General features: G+C 39.2%; 2 long non-coding RNA genes across 7 annotated transcripts in view; one reads left to right on the plus strand and one right to left on the minus strand.

Moving 5' to 3' along the window:
• The window catches only part of LOC140638903 (uncharacterized), a 37,148-nt gene that overhangs the window by 17,511 nt on the left and 5,109 nt on the right, over nucleotides 1–14,528 (minus strand). The window lies entirely within an intron of this gene.
• On the plus strand, nucleotides 900–13,365 carry LOC140638904 (uncharacterized). Of its 2 annotated transcripts, none has more exons than XR_012035859.1 (3): nucleotides 900–949; nucleotides 4,565–4,681; nucleotides 13,044–13,365. It is a non-coding gene; the product is annotated as an uncharacterized lncRNA (long non-coding RNA). The 2 variants fall into 2 exon arrangements; XR_012035858.1 differs by having other exon boundaries at nucleotides 922–1,058.

Here is a 14,528-nt window from a genome sequence, read left to right on the forward strand (position 1 = left end):
TGAACCCTAAGCATGTACACATCTTTGGCATTTGTGAGCTACCAAATCCAAATTGCTCAATGGCATCACTTTATTAGACATCTTCATTTTATTGCTACCACTACTAGCAATAGGATTACTATTACTACTAGTAACTAATGAGTGTGGCTTTGTACCAGGCACCATGCCCTCAATTTAACAAACATAGTATTTCATCTAATCCTCACAACAACCTCATGAAAAGAGAGTATCCATCCCATTTTAGGGGAGAGGAAATTAAATCTCAGTGGTTAGGTAACTGGCCCCAAGTTACAAGAAGATAGTGATGCCATGAGGATTTGAACACAGGCTCTGTAATCTAAAACTGGGATTTTTAAACTCTATACAATGCCACTTCTGGCTGGGGGCTTTCTTTCTCAGGATCATATTCACAATTTAACACAGTTTCTTTTTTTTTTTTTAAGATTTTTATTTATTTGACAGAGAGAAAGAGTGCAGAGGGAGGAGCAGAGGGAGAGGGAGATAATTTCCAGCAGACTGTGCTGAGCACAGAAGCAGACTCAGGGCTTGATCCCAGGACTCTGAGATGGTGGCCTAAGCTGAAACCAAGAGTCGGACACTTCACTTAACCGACTGAGCCATCCAGGTGCCCAAACACAGTTATTTTTCACATGATGAGAGGTACTGGATTCATGGAGATAGAAAACAGAGCTCCCCCTGAGAACTGACTGGTCTCTCCAGCTAGCAGGCTGCAGTGCACCTGCTTCAATGTGAGCATCAGTCACACTTTTGCCTGAACAAAACGAAATGTATAACGTTATGGACTTTCAGAATAAAGTCTGTGTCTCCTCATTCACTTGGGCATTAGCCAATGGGTTTCAGACATTCTTCATCCTTTGTTAGGTAGAGTTCCAGGCTGGAAATAATGTTTCTACAGAATTCTGAAGGTGATGCTGCACTGCCTTGTAGAGTTAAGTGTCACAGCTGAGAAGTATGCGCCATTCCAATTCCCGAACCTTTGTGTGTGAATTGCCTGTTTCCTCGGGAGTTTTGCTTCTAGGGATTTCTCTTTGTCTCCGGTATTCTGAAATTACATGATTATGTGCCTTAGTGTAGGTCTCTTTGGGCACTCTTTTCTTGCTGGTCCCCCCAATCTGAGCACTGAGATTTCTTGGAACATTTAGAAAAATAGCTTTATTAAGGGGATCCCGGGGTGGCTCAGTGGTTTAGTCCCTTGCCTTTGGCCCAGGTCATGATCCTGGAGTCCTGGGATCGAGTCCCACATCAGGCTCCCTGTATGGAGCCTGCTTCTCCCTCTGTCCGTGTCTCTGCCTCTCTCTCTGTGTCTCTCATGAATAAATAAATAAAATATTAAAAAAAGAAAAATAGCTTTATTGAGATATAATCTACACACCATAAAATTCGCCCATTGAAAAGATACAGTTCAATAGTTTTTAGTATATTTATGGAGTTGTGCAGCTATCTCATAATCTAATTTTGGAACGTTTCCATCACCTCCAAGACAAACCTTGTGCCCATTTGCAATCATTCCCTGGTCTCCCCCACAGCTCTAAGTAACCACCCATCTACTCTGGGGGCCATTCTTTTGAATTATTACTTTAATAACCCTCCCTCAATTGTCTTTGTTCTTTCTGGAACATCTACTACTTAGGTTTTGGGTCTCTCCGACTGAGGTCTTATTTCTTCATTTTCCATCTTTCTTTTCTGGTTCTGTTCAAGGAATATTTCTTCAACTAAACCACCACACCTTTTATGGAAAATTGTATTTCAATCAGAATATTTTTAATTTGCAAAAGCTCTTTTTTAGTCTCTGAACATTTTTTGGTAATATCCTGTTCTTTTTTTCATGAATGGAATGTCTTCTTTTATCTTTGAAGATATAATTTACAGCTTTTAAAAAACTCTTCTTCTGCTCTTTGCATTACTTATTTCCTCTAAGTTTTTTCCTTCTATTGTCTCAGTTTCTGACTTTCATAGTACAGATTCCTCAGACATTTGGTGACTGCCAACTCATACTTAGGAGTGAAGCACTCAGACGTGTTTCTGTGTGTGTGGCTATAGCTTATTGACTGGTGATCTGCACTAGAAGTGGTTCTCACCCTGCGCTGTACGTTCACATCACCTGGGGGCCTTTAAAATCAATACAAATGCCAAAGTCCCACCCCTGAAGCATCTGATTTAATTGGTTGGGGCCTTGTCATTCATATTTTTAAATGCTTTCCAGATGATTTTTTAAAAAATATTTTATCTATTCATGAGAGACACACACACACAGAGGCAGAGACATAGGCAGAGAGAGAAGCAGACTCCATGCAGGGAGCCTGATGTGGGACTCGATCCCAGGACCCTGGAATCATGCCCTGAGCCAAAGGAAGGTGCTCAACCACTGAGCCACCCAGATCTCCCTTTCCAGATGATTCTATTGTACAGGGGGGAGAACCTCTGCAGAGGGAGGGTGGGAGTGGGGGGACCATCCCCTTCACTGGGGAGTTCACAACTACCAATATAGGATATATTTTTCCTCTGGAGTAATCAGATTCCTCAGAAAGGACACTCCATCTCCCAGTTTGGAGGGTAGGCATCTGGCTACTCACATCCTGAGACCCTCCTGGAAGAAAGGGCTGAGGGTCTCCCAGTCAGTGTCAGTACTAATATGACCCTTGTTTTCTGTAGGCTGGCTGCACCCTTAACTTTGCCCTGCATGCCCATGTCTGGAATCAGAAAGGAAATCTCTAGCCAGCCCAGTGGTTCTCATTGTATAGTGTCTAGTATCAACATGGCCTAGAAATATGTTAGAAATGCAAATTGCCAGGCCCCAGGCTGACCCACTGCACCAGAAATCCTGGGAGTGGCGCAAAAATATCCAGGGGATTCTGATGCCTGCTCACACTTGAGAACTAGTCCTCCTGGCTTCTGCTGGGGCCCAGGGGTGGGGGGCACACGGTTGTTCAGAGTGGGACAGGGCTCTACTGATCAGGAGCTCATGTGCAGGCTCTCATCCGGTCTCTGGCATCTCCTGCACATCCACTTTCTAGAAGCACCTGGCCCATGACCTCCACAGCCTGAGATTTTGAATTGGAAAGCAGCGATTTGGAGACTTTCTCCAATCTTCTGTTTTCATTTCTCCAGGTTCCTAAGACATTTTCGGCTCCTCCATTTTGCTTTCCAGGTCCCAGATTTTATTGTTCTCTTCCCCTTTGCTGTGCTCTTTATCCTTGCAGCTCATGTCCTTTTCAGTCCCTTGGCTGCCATTTTAAGTGAGGTTGCAGGAGGGTATTTAATCCACCAGGCTTAACTGAAATCTCATGATATAGATTAAGTGAATAAAGCACATTGAGGGTGGAAAAAAACCCTAGTTTCAGTATCAACAAAGGAAGAAAGGAAAAAAAGAACAAAACCATGATATATGACTTCATATATTTGCATGTGCTTGTATATGTATTTTATTTTTTTTTAAAGATTTTATTTATTTATTCACGAGAGACATACAGAGAGAGGCAGAGACATAGGCAGAGAGAGAAGCAGACTCCCTGAGGGGAGCCCGATGCAGGAGACTCGATCCCAGGACCCCAGGATCACAATCTGAGCCGAAGGCAGATGCTCAACTACTGAGCCACCCAGGTGCCCCTTGCACATGTATTTTAATATATGGTGTGGATGGATATACTTCCAGCTGTTAATTATTACCTGAGGGGAATTGTGTTAGGGAGGTGGGGAAGGGGGGGGATAGGGAGGGACACTATTACATTTTTACTTACTTACTCCTGAATTATTTGAATTATTACAAAGAACAAATATTACTTGTAAGAAATTTGTTTTTAAATGTTGAAGATGTATTTGCTTTGCACTAACTGACCTTTTATAATTTACACAGAGACCTGTATAACCCATCCAGGGGTTGGAGGGCCTAAGGTTTCAGGGAAGAAATCACCCTAACCTCCAGATGTCGTCTTAGATTTAGGCTGGACCTGAACAAAGCCAGAAAGATCCAAATATTCAAGTACCTGCTTCTATCCTTATATTAGGCATGGAATAAAAGAAGCGTTCTCACCCTCACTGATTTGCCTGGAGTGCTGAAGCAGCAACAGAAACAACAGAACAGGGCAGCCCCAGTGGCTCAGCAGTTTAGCGCCGCCTTTAGCCCAGAGCGTGATCCTGGAGACCCGGGAGACACAGGATTGAGTCCCACATTGGGCTCCCTGCATGGAGCCTGCTTCTCCCTCTGCCTGTGTCTCTGCCTCTCTCTCTCTCTGTGTCTCATGAATAAATAAATAAATATTAAAAAAAAAAAGAAACAACAGAACACCCCACTGCCCCATCTTTGCAATAACTAAATCCCAAGTGATTCTAATGTATAGCAAGGCTTGAGACTCACTCAAGGAGATATTATTTTAATCCCTTTTTAAAATCAGAAAGATCAGCTCTCTGATATCACTCAGATCTTAAAAACAGGTTGCTTTACTAGATTTTAAAAACTCTTCAACTTTCTGACATCACACTGCACAACACTAGGGAAGCTTTTTAGTCTGTGTCTTAAAATATTGCCTACTTTTGGCTTTGCTAGAACCACAGTGATCAACTGAGCAGTATATCTCATTGCATTTGCAAGCTGGATGCTCTCTCATGGGCCTTAGAGATAATGCAACTCTTCATTTTACAGATGAAGAAATGTTGCCCAGAGGTATTCCTTTACAAATTTACTGGGGGGCAGGGGGTGGGGCGGGGAGAGAATGTGTGTGTGCCTGCATGTGTGTGTGTGTGTGTGTGTGTGTGTGTGAGAGAGAGAGAGAGAGAGAGAGAGAGAGAGAGAGAGAAAACTTTTACAAGTTTATGTAACTGGTTTATTCTGTATTATGTCAGGAATGTTCTCTAAGGATCAGTTTTACTTAACCTTGAAAAAAATCAGTCAAGGTCCAAATGAATTGAGCATTGCTCATCTATTCTTCCTTGTGGGTTTGTACTAACTCAAGTCCTGGCCTTGGCCTCTTGCAGAAAACAAAGAATTATTTTCTTTAAAAAAATTCTGTATCTTTACCCAATGTGCTTCTCTAAGCTGCTTCTTCGCAGCTTTACTGAAAGTATTTTGTTTCAGAGAGAAATCCTCTTGGCTTAACCTGCAATGTCCCAGAACAAATGGTGTACTATGTGAATAAGGCATTAGATTTTCAGCCTCCGTGTCTGAGAACCAGGGAAGGCTCGAGGTCAAGGTGTTTTCCTTATTGAGATCAAAGTGAGGAATAAGACAAGGTAGTTCACAGTAGGAAACAAGTTACTCATGTCATGAGCCAGGATCCTAAGTTCAAGAGGGAGGAAGGAAATTCATGCTTATTGGATGAAAATTTGTTCTTGAGTTTTCCTCTGTTAAAATCACGTTTCTGTGATGGGCCATTACAAATGTCCTATCATGTGATATGCAATCTCAAATGTATATTTATGGCTTCTCAAGCATGTCTGTTAACCTATATGTACATATCAGATGCTTACATTACTTAGATGTACATATTCCCGTATATATGAAAGTATGATCTCACACGTACATTTATTTGTATTGCATCACATGTATACATGATCACTGGCATATTTATTTATTTTTAAAGATTTTATTTATTTATTTGAGAGAGAGAGCATGAAAGAGAGCAAGAGAGAGCATGATGTGAAGGAGAGGCAGATGGAGAGGGAGAGACATAATCTCTGCTGAGCAGAGAGTCTGATGTGGGGCTCAATCCCAGGACCATCATGACCTGAGCAAAAGGCAGATGTTTAACGGACTGAGCCACTCAGGCACCCCAGCATATTTATTTTTTATTAAGCTTTATCGCAGTATAATTTACATGAAATAAGCCTCACGTTATTTGAACTGTACAGTTGGGTGAGTTTTTTGTTTTGTTTTGTTTTATTGGGGGGGGTGGCAGGGGGAGAGGAAGAGAGTCTCAAGCAGACTCCATGTCCAGCACAGAGCCTGACTCAGGGCTCCATCTCATGACCCTAAGATCATGACTTGAGCTAAATCAAGAGTTGGACACTTAAGTGACACTGAACCACTCAGGTGCTCCTGGTAAGTTTTTCATATGTATATACAAACGAAACCATTACCACAATCAAGATAATGAATACACTCATTATTCCCAAGTTTCCTTTTGACCATCTGTAATCCTTCTTAGCCTCTCCCCATTCTTCAGTTCCCCCTGCTGACCTGTTTTAATTTTGTGTTTTGTAGAATTTTATATAAATGATTATGAGTATTACTCTTTCTCTGTCTCCTTTCAGCCAGCATAATTATTTTGAGATTCATTCATATTGTTACACATATGGATAATTCATTCCATCTTGCTGCTGAGTATTTACCACTATTTATTTATTCAACCACTTATTGATGAACTTTTGGATTGTTTCCACTTTCTGTTAGACACAAAGCTGTTATAGATATTCACATACAAGTCTTTGTATGAACACAGCTTTCATCTCTGTGGTAAATACCTTGAATTAGAGTTGCTGGTTCATATATTAGGCATAAGTTTAACTTTTTAAGAAACTGTCAAACTTTTCCACAGTGGTTGTACCATTTTACACTCCTATACCAGTACACAAGAGTTCACCCTTTAAAAAAAAAGATTTATTTACTCATGAGAGACACAGAGAGAGAGAGGCAGAGACACAGGCAGAAGGAGAAGCAGGCTCCCTGCAGGGAGCCCGATATGGGATTCAATCCCCGGATCCCGGGGTCACAACCTGAGCCAAAGGCAGATGCTTAACCACTGAGCCACCCAGGTGTCCCACGAGAGTTCACCCTTGCCAACACTTGGTGTGGTCAGTCTTTTTTAATTTTAGACATTTCAGTGGATGCGTAGAGGCATCCTGTGGTTTAAATTTGCATTTCCTCAATGACTAATGATGTTGTCTATCTTTTCATGTGCTTATTAGCCATCTGTATATACTCTTTGGTGAAGCATCTGCTTAAATCTTTTGCCATTTATTAATTAGGTCATTTATTTTCTTATTATTAAGTTTTAAGAATTTTTATATATTCTGGATATAAGGACTTGGTCAGATCTCTAGTTTGAAAAATATTTTCTCCAATTCTAGGACTTAAAAAAAATTCTTTTAACAGTGTCTTTTAAAGAGCACAAGTTCCTAATTTTTGTGAAATCCTATGTATTACTGTTAAAAAATGGATTGTGAAATTGGAGTCATATCTAAATCTATTGGAGTCATATCTAAATCTTTGCCTAATCCAAGATCACAAAGATTTTGTCCTATGTTTCTCCTAGAAGTTTGATAGCTTTAGGCTTTATATTTAGACCTATGGTCCATTTTGAATTATTTTTTTTAATATGATGTGAGATACAGGTCAAAGTTCATTTGCTTTTGGCATTAGATATAAAATATTTAAGAAAAAACTTTCCTGAGACGCCTGGGTGGCACAATTAAACATCAGACTCTTGATTACAGCTCAGGTGGTGATCTCTCCTAGTAAGATCAAGCCCTGTGATCAAGCTGAAGTTTCTCTCTCCCTCTGCCCCTCCCCTCTCCTCACGTGCCTGAGCGCGCACCCGCACGCATTCTCTCTCTCTCTCAAATAAATAAATCAATCTTAAAGAAAAAAACAACTTCTCCACTGAACTTAGCCCCCTTGTGTAAAATCAATTGGCTATAGATGTGGTTTCTGTTTCTGGACTATTCTGTTCCATTGGTCTTTTTGCTTATTACTCCAAAACAACATTATCCTGATTACTGTTGCTTTAAAATAAGACCTGAGGGATGCCTGGGTGGCTCAGCGGGAATCATCTGCCTTTGGCTCAAGGTGTGATCCACAGGTCTGGAATTAAGTCCCCATCAGGCTCCTTATAGGGAGCCTGCTTCTCCCTCTGCCTATGTTTTTGTCTCTCTCTGTGTGTCTCTCATGAATTAAAAGAAAGACCTGAAATCACATAATGGAAGTCCTCCAACTTTGTTCTTTTTTTCAGAAGTGTTTTAGCCGTTCTCTAGGTCCTCTGAATTCTCATATTAAATTTAGAGGTAGATTATCAATTTCTACAAAATAGCGTGCTAGAGTTTTTATTAGGATTGCATTGAATCTATAGGTCATTTTGGGGAGAACTGACATCTTAACAATGGTGAGTCTTCCAATCCACAAACATGGCATATTTCTCCATTTATTTAGGTTTTAATTCTTTTCAGCAGTATTTCACAGTTTTTAATGTACTACTCTTGCACATCTTTTGATACATATATTTCTAAGCATAGTTTTGTTGCTATCATAGATTTTTAAATTTCTCTAACTGCTGCTAGTATATAGAAATATCACACACTTGGATCTGTTTCTCTTGAATCCTAAAGTCTTCTTAAATTCACTTACTCGTTCTAGTAGCTCTTTCACAGATTCCGCAAGATTTTCTCTGTAGATAATCATATAGTCTCCAGTTACCATTTCTGGTGTTCATTATTCTTTCATTACCCACATTATCACTTGGAATAATTTTTCTTATGCCTGAAGATTACCTTTAATATTTCTTATACTGTGGATCATCTGGTGACAACTTTTTTTTTCTTTCCTTTTTTTTTTGGTTTTTGTATGTCTGAAATGTTATATTTTGCTTTAGATTTTGAAAGATATTTTCACTGGATTGTAGAATTCTACATTGACAGATTTTCTTTCATTAATTAATTTAAAGATATTCCAGCTGCTTGTATGATTTCTCATCAGAGATTTTAAGAAATTTAAGTATGATGTATCTTAGTATAGTTTCATTTATGTTTATTGTGCTTGGGGTTCATTGAACTTCGTAAATCTATGAATTTACCATTTTCATCAATTTTGGAAATTTTTAAGCCATTATTTCTCCAAGCATTTTTTCTGTTTCCTTTCTCTGTCTTCTCCTTTGTTTGTTTTTTTTTTTTTTAATATTTTATTTATTTATTCATGAAGACAGAGAGAGAGGCAGAGACATAGGCAGAGGGAGAAGCAGGCTCCTCTCAGGGAGCCTGATGTGGGACTCGATCCCAGGACCCCAGGATCATGTCCTGAGCCAAAAGCAGATGCTGAGCCACCCAGGCATCCCATGTCTTCTCTTTTTGGACTCCAATGACCTCAATGGCTTATTTTAGATTACCTAAAAAATAAATAACTGTAGCCCATAGATGGAACATAGAAAAGGTAATATAATTGATCTTTGATATATCCTTGCAGATGAGATGGAGAGAGAAGTAATCAAGGTGAGATGGGTATTATGCTGGGTGAGAAGTCAGAAGTTTTTGTTTGAACTGTACCAAAGTTAACTATGCAACTTTAGGTTAGCTTCTTTATTTTTTTGGACCTCAATATTTTCAATACTGAAATCTGGGAGTTGTTCTAAAGGACACCTGAAGTTCTCTTTAACTATCATCTTTTTTGATTCTGGGTAAATTTTGGTGACAGGAAAGGGAAAAGAAAGGATGCATTCCTTATCAGATCCTCACATATGCCTAGTATCCATTCATCTTCTCCCTTCTTAGTGTAATGAGTTTGAGCAATCTGAGCTCAACAGAGTTAGGTAACTTGGTTATTTGGACCAATCCTCTCATTGAAAACAACTAAAAGCTGCATTTTTAAAAATTCCTTAAAAACACCAAAGACCCTGACAAGGCTATATGAAATTACTAGGTAAATCAAGAACTTAGAAAAATAAGAAGTAGACTGAGGCCACACTTGCCTGTCCAGGGAATTGATTTATTATTGGCCTAGATCCCAAAAGATAGGGATGTTCCAGTGACTGAGAATTTGATGACATAATTTATCTTCATCCAATGTATGGGATAATGACCTAAGGAACAGGATCCATTTCCACAGTGAATTTATTTAGTATTAGTTATGTTCAAGGATTGGATGTTCTGTCTGGAACAAAAACTGTCATTATATAACAGGGCTCAAGCTGAGCTTTTAGATCATCAAACTGCTTGACATGACCTCTAAGTTCTTGTTTCACAGCCAGAAATTCTTAAACCATATTCCCTAGTCTTTCCACAGGTACTAGAAAAGATGCAATTTCTCTAGCCAGGCCATTCTCCTCATTCTGCCATTTACTTTCCCAGTTGCTTTCATTTCTTCCAACAATAAGGCATATTGTGAAACTGAGTTTCAGTATCATTCTTTTCCAAACCATCAGCTCAGATACTAATCATGAAACAGATCAATGTGCTAGCTCTTCACAATGCATTTGTTTTAGATTTGATAAAATAGCCTCCTAAAGGCATGAGCTTATGACGATGATGAATGATTCAACAAAACTTCCTTGGCATCACTTCTATCTACCAATTGTCAATATTGGCCCACAGGGGTACGGAGGTCATAAGAATAACTCCCAGGTCAACCCAAAGATTGTCTAAGTGCTGTGCCTAGAGTAAACATTATAGCTCTAGAATTATGGCGACCAGAATATAAGCAATGCTGGAGGTAAATGTTCTTATTCTTTTGCTTTGTGTTTCCAAGATTTCATTTACAAGGTCTGTTACATGTACATCTATGTGTCTTGGATGGTAACTGAGGTTCGATAAGGCGTGTTAATTGCAATGATGTAGAAAGAATAGTTGAGGCTTATTCTAGTGGGAAAGCCTTTTCAGGCCTGTTCTGTTTTCTGCTCCTTCTCCTCAAAGGATGCCCTTTTAAAGTTTTTATTCTCTGGATCGAGGCTATTTTTCCATTCTCTAATTCCCCAAGAGGGAGTCAAAGTTGCAAGGACTTCAGTTTCTGTTGTTTTTCTTGGACTCAAATATTTCCAATATATAGTTAAAACTGCAATATAGTAGTCTCACCTATAGTTTTCAGAAGCAAATTAAGCTATCAATAAACCATCTAGATCAAGAAATTAGGAATCTTTTACTCCATATCGGTATGCTACCTATTCATGGGAATGATGTTTTGTGAGGCATATAGCCCCTCTACAACAACACATCTTTCTCTTTTTTTTAAGATTTTATTTATTCATTAATGAAAGACACACACACACACAGAGAGAGAGAGAGAGAGAGAGAGAGGCAGAGACATAAGCAGAGGGAGAGAGGCTCCACGCAGGGAGCCCCACGTGGGACTTGATCCTGGGACTCCAGGATCACGCCCTGAGCCAAAGGTAGATGCTTAATGCTGAGCCATCCAGGCATCCCCCAACAACACATCTTTCACAGTAAATACTGAGCATTTACAGTCTGCCAGGCACTATTCTAGAGTTGGAGACAGAAGTAAATAAAAACAAAAAAAGAAGTAAATAAAAACAAAGTATTTATCCCTTATCATTATCAGTTGAGATAATATTTCCTGGCCAGTTTACTCTGTGAGTATAATCTTCAAGACTTGAAGCATTGTGAATTATATTTATGTAATAATTTGAGGATTAACAGTGATCTCAATTTTCGAGGAAATTGTAGTCTTCGCACCTCACTACCGACCCTACCATATCACCTAGTAAACACATATATTCTTTATATTTCTTGTCTTAGGTGCTTTCCAAACCAGGACTCATGCTACTGCTTATTTGTTAAAAATAAATATTAAACATCAAAACATGAGCTGCAGTTTCAAGTAGCATACTCAATGCATATTTATTTTGTTATAGGGTTTGGAAATAGAATTCTTTTTAGTGCCAAAATAGCAAAGAAAAATATAAAACACAGTAAAGAGAATGAAGTCTAAGTTTTGACCTAAAATGCTACACATTGACTCCGATTCTTTTTGCTTTCATATGCCATGAGAGGTTTTTTTCTTTTGGCATTAAATTGACCTTATCTGTCAAATCCAAAGACTCAAGGCTGCAATACAGCATTACGCCTTTGTTCTCATAACCCTTTTACTACCTTATGTAGTTTTCAGGAAGCTAGACTTAAAAACCAATCATAACACAGTATCTTTCCACCAAAGATTTTTCCTTCACTTTAAGAGTTTTTAAATATTTTGTAATGAATTCCAACTGGGATTCATTTGAGTTGGGCAGTGAAATAAAGATCACTTAACTGGATCTTCTTGAAGAGGAAAAAAAAACCTTAGTAGAATTTATTTATTTAGACTATGTTTTTTTTGTTTGTTTGTTTTTGTTTTGTTTTGTTTTTTTAGGCTGCTATGTTTAAGAGAAATATTCTCCACCCCCTTCCACTCAGATGGGCTATTCATTAGCTAGACTGAATCACATAGCAAAAGAAGAAAGAATCTGGTTGGAAAAACCTGCCACCTCTGCAACAAAAGCAGCCAATGTACATGAAGGGTTCAATTCACTTCATGTGGTCTAGGGCTGAGTGGAGATGGCAATGGGACATCTGGAACATGGATGAACATATTTTCTGATAGAGGGTGGTAATAGTACAATTCCTCTCTGATTAGCAATCTAAAACATGCAGTCTCTTTGCACCTTTCATTTAGCTAAGGAGAGGCTGTTCCAGGTATGAACATCAAGATTCCAGGGGGAATAAATAATTCAGCTGAAATGAAAGAGGCAATAAGAATTTTAGCTCAAAGCTCAAGGAAGCACTGCACCTAGCATGTTGAGAATCAACAACACTGGAGAACTTGTTTTAGCTCTGACCTCCTATCATCAATTGCTCTTAGGGCTCAGAACATCTGATAGTGCCAGGAGAGAGGTTCATTCTTTTAAATTTCACCTTAACCCCCACCAAGTGGTGTTATACAGCCAGCAGAAAAAAATGCTAACCCTCCCTCCACCATTTCTGTAACACTTCCATCTGGGTATCCATCTGGGAGAATTTCAGAAAGTCTGGAATGTGTAGACATTTCAGATACAAATTCCCACTTTCCTTTTGCTCAATTAAAAACTGAACATTGTTACTACTTACACTTTGTTCATTCTTGCAAGTAGCTACTCTGGTCACCTGGCCAAAATAATGACCCTGTCTTTCCCTATGGAGGCTACCTGAATGATATCTACCAGAAACAAGATAAATTTATCCTAAGGTATCCTTGGAAACAGAGAACAGATTTGAACAGAGGACTAAAAGTCAGACATTACTAACTTATGTTTTTCTCCAATGGCTTTGACTTTTCCTTCTCTTGTCTGCTCCTTCAGATACCAACATCTCCTATCAAGTACACCTTCCACGATATCTTCTAAGGGCCAATTTGATTCCCAACTTCTCCATGAAGATGTCCCCTGCCAATCTAACACAGTGACTTTCTTCCTGCAAAATCGTAAAACAAACCACACATTGAGCAAAATCTTGTTTCTCTCCCACAGCACTATCACTGTTGTGCATATCCAACAAGATATTTTTTGAAAAGAGAATGTATATTAGACCTAGGTGTTGCTCTCAAGGAGCTTGTAGTCCAGCAGAGAAAATAATTATAATACAGACACAAATAGTAAAAGAAATAAAGAATGCAAAGATAAACTACTGTTCTTCACTATTTCACTTTGGATTGAGCAAAATCAGAGTAAACTTCGTGAAGAAGGTAATGTGTGCACAGCTGTGAAGGATGAATGGGTTATGTGGTTCTAGAATTGGCAGAAAGGTCATTTGACATAGGAAACAATGTGGGCTCCAAATCTAGAGAATGGAAAGTGTGGATAGTGTGTGAAAAGCACCAAATAGTTTCCTGGGATTAGCATGAAGTGATCAAGGAAGATAGCAGAAAATGAGGTTGGATAGGAAACTGGAGGGCACATAATGGAGACTGAAGAGTTTACAAATTTGTGTTCGGAAACACAGAGGTCTTCTGAGTAGAGAAGCTAAATGCTTCACGACTGTGCTTCAGGAAAGGTGACCTGGCAACACAATGTATGCTGAAATGGAGATGAAAGAGTTGGAGGATCTAGCTAGGAAGCTGTTGTATAGTTTAGAACAGGAGCGATGAGGTTGTAGCAGTGAATGTGGAGCTGACATAATGTAGAAGGACACCTGGAACTTAGACACTGACTAGAATTTGAATGGACTTGGAGGGTGGGAGAGGAGACATAGGTAACTCCAAAGTTTTCACTTCAGATGACTTGGAAAGCACTGATACATCACAACAGGGAATACAGGAGGAAGGAAAGAGGGATGATGAAGAGAACACTGAATTTAGTTGAGGACATGTTGAGTTAGAAGTGGTGGTAGTATTTTCTTGACATGTCCAGCATGCAATTGATTTTGTTCTGGAGCTCTGTACAGATCAGAGATAGAGTTACTAACCTAGAGATCATAGCTAAAAGCATAAAACTTGTTAAGGTAGAGAGAATAGTGAGAGAAAGGAGAGAGAGAGGACAACTCAACTTTGGGCTCATGTATTGAGGGAGTAGGTAATGGAAAAAGACCCAGGGAAGAAAGGAAGGAAGGTAGGAAAGAAAGAAGGAAGGAAAGAAGGCGGGAAGAAAGGGAAGGAAGGAAAGAAGGAAGGAAGGAAGGAAGGAAGGAAGGAAGGAAAGAAAGAAGGAAGGAAAGAAGGCAGGCATGCTCTGAAAACAAAGAAGAAATCCAGAAAAACATAATATTATAGAAACCAACAATGGAAAAGTTTTAATAATTTTAAAAAAAGCCATAGCTGAGCAGCCCAGGTGGCTCAGTGGTTTCGTGCC

Source organism: Canis lupus, chromosome 8 (assembly GCF_048164855.1).
Source record: "Canis lupus baileyi chromosome 8, mCanLup2.hap1, whole genome shotgun sequence".
Classification (NCBI taxonomy): domain Eukaryota; kingdom Metazoa; phylum Chordata; class Mammalia; order Carnivora; family Canidae; genus Canis; species Canis lupus.